Raw genomic sequence first — 4,898 nt, forward strand, 5'->3', positions numbered from 1 at the left:
GTTATGTCAAGGTACGTCTCTTGTGAATATCAATTGATTGTTAGGTTTTCTCTTTTGAAATTACATTATGACGCATTCACATACATTATTAATACAAATACATTTTCCAGGGCGAGACGATGAGGCAACCACAAGCACTTCCACTTGTTCAAGAGGTCCACGAGGGAAAAATGCACAATATTACCGTTATTACAGAGCACGGAAGCGAGCGGAGCAGGAAAAAGAGTCGTTGAATAGAACTAGTGATCCTTCTATGACTGCTGATTCTTCTACAATTAACGTCGCAGGTTACGAAGTTTAATTTCTTCCACGCGGAGGGACTCCACGCACTATTTTTTTTCCTTCAAAATTCTCTCTCATATTTTCAATTAGGGAATTGTTATTTATTTATAGGTACAACGTTGCAGGCTTGTGTCTACTCAATTAAGGCTTCTAAACCTTTGTAGAGTAGAAGGACAGATAGCATAATGCAGAGAAGGACAGCACGAAGATGCATGCAGGGTTACAGTGGGATTCGAACCCATTACCTCCAAGCTTCGCTCAGAGTTTCGCGGGAGATACCATTCATACAGAAAAACCCCTAGGTAGGAACTTTATTTACGTTGCACTAGAGCTGCACAATGGGCTATTGGCGAAGGTATGGGAAATATCCCAGAGGATGATCCGAAAACCTGCCATCGCCATTTTGACCCTCTGCAGAGGGAATGGCTCCTCTGCTTTGGTAGCCCGACGACCTGCTCTCGAAGTCAAGCACTTAACGGTAGAACAGTTTAACGAGGACCGATACCGTACACCCTCGGTCCCTATGCAGGCTGTTGAAAGTGGTCACCCACCCGCTTACTGACCACAGCCAGTGATGCTTGACTTCGGTGTTCAACTGGGAACCGTGTCTTGGCGATCAGTTTACTGCGGGACAAAGGCTCCTAGGAAATAGTTGGATAGTATTAAGAAGATGGTTAAAATCAACATCCTGTCCTTTTGACTAAATTACAGCTGTCATATTATAATATTATTAGAATTATAATCGTCGTTGAACAGCCGATCCAATGTTGGGTTTACGACTACCAATGTTCAACTCCGTAGCCTTGTAATTTTGAACCCAATACAGAAGACAAGGAAACTCCTGGATCAGTACTTGCTTGAAAATTTTATTTAGGTTAAGATTTAATGACACCTCTTATAGCTGTTATTTTAAACTAATAAAACTGAGTTTGCTCCACGTTCGAAATATGCTTAGTCCTTTTTTGAATTAAATGATAGCTCTAAGAATATGGAACACCTACATTATGTCAAATCCTTTATTTCTGTGCATTTAGGTACCATTTTGTTGCGGTGGGCCCTGAGAAACCTATTACCACAATACCCATTAGTATATTACTACTACTATAACAATTGTAATTTGCCTATTACCATAATTAAGTATGTTTCACTGGTGCCAATAATAGTTTGGTGATTTTTTACGGCACTCCGAAGTAGAATATTTCTTACATATCTCTCGTATAAGTCATAAGAAATAGTTGTTGTTGTTCAGTTACGTCGCACTAGAGCTGTATAACGGGCTATTGGCGACGGTCTGGGAAACATCCCTGAGGATGATCCGAAGACATGCCATCACAATTTTGATCCTCTGCAGAGGGGATGGCACCCCTACTTTGGTAGCCCGACGACCTGCAAGCGAACATAAGAAATAGAAAAAAATTCAGAAATTTAAAAAAAAAATATATCGATTTACATTTGAACATAATTTGAACAATGCCATTCGTCGTAAATAGCAGAAAAGTAAGCTATTCTGGAATTTCGCATACACAATACAGTTTGGAAAAATTAAATCAGATTAAATGATGAATTCAAAAACAGGCTGGAATCCCAGCGAAGGCTAGTCGATATGAATTTTGTACCAGGCTCCAACCTATTACAATTCTGACGTAAAACATCATCAGTGGTCAACGGATCATGAGTTAGAGTCCCCTTGCTATCGAGCTAACCACGGGAGATTTTCGTATTTGTCCTCTCTATCAAATGCACATGTGGGTTACTTCCATCAAAAAGTTGTCCACGAAAGCTATTTTCACCCATGTTTAATCCAGGAGTTCCCTTGTCTTCTGGATTGGATTCAAAATTACAAGGCAACGGGATTGAATATTGGTAGCTGTAACCTCAGAATTGGGTCGACTGCTCAACGCCGGATATAAAATAAAATAAAATAAAATAAAATAGATGTTATTTAATTTATGCCTTTTTTTTATTAGATATTTTTTATTTTGAGTGTTTAATCGTTTGATATTTCAGTTTTGATATCTTTGTTGCCAAGGCGAAAAAGAAATTTCTTCGATTTTTTTAGCAATATATAACGCATTTGTGTTTCGTGTCATCGGATTTAATTAACACATTGTAACTGCCTTCAGTTTTGGTGATCGTCTTTGTGACAATCAGGACACAAAATAATATTCTCAACTTAATTATTCTGCATTTGTTGCCCTTCTTAAAATGTTTGACGTAAACTAGGGTGCAAAGTTCACTGACGTTTTGTTTCATTGGCTGTCTTCCACCTTCAAAGTCAATTTTAATTAAGGAAATTAAATCGCACTAAACTTAAAGAAAAATTCGTCCACAAAAATTACAGAAACAATTACAAAATACCCATTTGCAGTCGAATTTTTTCTCCTTAGTACTATGGTTAATAGGCACGTTGTTAGAATTTTCATTCCAAAATTGTGGTAAAAAACAGAAAAATAAACGACAGCAGTCTTCCCATTCAATTAACTGTAAAGGTTACGGTTCTGAGCATTTATTTATCTCACAGGTTTAAAACCATTCACAAATAGAGTGGTTAAAAACCGTGAATACAAAACTATACCGTTTTGTAGCCATTTACAACTACCATGGTTTCAAAACCGTGAAAGGGAAATTAAATTAGACATGGAGGTTAGATTATATTAGGCTTTTCACAAGGTAATGGACGTTGAAGTTATGTAGTGGTTGAGTTCTGTTTTGTCAACTGAACCGTGGAATTCGGTTTAATTAGTTAGTGATGCCATCTATCGTGAGAGATGGAAAATTCTTAATTTTTCATGTTAACCAGCTTTGTGGTTCTGCCATCTATGCGTGTATGAGTTCCCTGTTTAAATAGTCAAGGGTCACCAATTGAGGAATGTAAGATTGTGGAAATTCCTCATATGTTTAAACAATATTATTGTGTCAACGTTGGGATTCGAATCCCCCTTCAGCTGGTTATAAGATTGACAGATTGGCCCTCTCGGCTATAATATGAATAGAGTTGCAAGCTTCATAAGATTTTCACCCGACGCTTAGTATTATAAGATTATTAGGCATCTACTGTTATATTAGGCATTCGATGCTGGAAAATAAAAATATGAATTTGTAATTTTTATCATATGGCTTAACTACTAGTTTCCGAAGAACGTGCTCTCGATTCTCATTGGTTGTGAGACTAGTTGGCGAGGATAGAATTCTGGTTGTTCAACTGTATTTGGCAAAAACAGTCGATAAACGATTTCTCTCACCGTTAACAGTTTGAATACCATCTTTTTTATGGTTATTTGATTGTTTAGGTTAATTGTGATAAAGTAAGGTACTTTGGTTATCGACCATTTTTGTACTTTGGGATTATCCCGTCGACCATTTTCGCCAAACCCGATATTATCACCAAAAAGTATCTTCTGCGCCAAAAACAGTACATTTTACCAAATTTGCTGTGTAATCCTTGACTACGCGAATCAGTTTTCTATAGCGTGCTGAAATGTAGTTTTTTTTTGTTTTTTTTACTCCGCAGAAGGAATGTGACTTATTTGTTTGGGAAAGCTATCAAAGATTTTTGGCCGTCGAAATGGTTTATAATAAGATATATGGTTAGATTGAAGAATAATTCAGTATGTAATTATAAAAAAAAGAGGTTTTTATTTTGTTTTGATTCTTTTTATTGCACTTCTTTATTACGTATTTTTGCAGTAGCATTTTTTTTGTTATTATATTTATTATTATTATTTGATAAATTTAATGTGTTTAGAATGTTTATTTTGGAAATTGCTTTTTCATTATGTTGGCGCCAAAGGATTGGCGCAATTTCACGAGCGTTGACTGGTCGACGGGATAATCCCGAGGTACCTAAAATAACAATTAGATAAATTGTTATTTTACCGTTTTTTTTTTCGAGAAATTTATAACAGTGAAGAAGAGAGTGTTGTACTTAAAACCAGTGCAACTATTTGCGCACCTCAGTTGAGAAATTCTGAATTCAGTACTAGCAGTTGTAGCCTGTGCGAGCAGGTACTGTCTGCCATCTTGGTGACACTTACTCAAAGTTACCACTCATATCCGGAAAAAAAATTTTCCCTGTGTTTTCCCTGTACATGTTATACATATATATTAGGAGAAAACACACATTTAATGTGCTCTTGTGTGGGCTATATTAGAATAACTATACTAGTTTTAATTGCTGGAAAAACTTAGAGAAATAAGCATACTCAAAACGAATACTGCTATAGTAAATGAAATGGTATCGCTGAACTATTAATTTGAAATAGCCCATAGTTTGCGCTTTGAGAGATCGGCATTTTTTAAAAGACAAAAATAAGAAATAAAATTTCCCGTCTTTTCCCAGTTTGCAAGGAAGAATTCAAAATTCCCTGTTATTTAATATGTTTTTTAAATTCCCTGTATTTTCCCCATATTGGCATTTCTTAAAAGACAAAAATTCACTGTATTTTCCCAGTTTGTAAGTAAAAATTCGAAATTCCTTGCATTTTCTCCGTAATTTTCTATGATTTTTAAATTCTCCGTATTTCTCTGTATCAGCATTTATAAAAGACGGAAATTCCCTGAATTTTCCCAGTTAGTAAGAAATTTCCCGCATTTTCTCTGTTATTTTATATATTTTT

The sequence above is a fragment of the Parasteatoda tepidariorum genome, chromosome 8 (assembly GCF_043381705.1).
Source record: "Parasteatoda tepidariorum isolate YZ-2023 chromosome 8, CAS_Ptep_4.0, whole genome shotgun sequence".
NCBI classification, from domain to species: domain Eukaryota; kingdom Metazoa; phylum Arthropoda; class Arachnida; order Araneae; family Theridiidae; genus Parasteatoda; species Parasteatoda tepidariorum.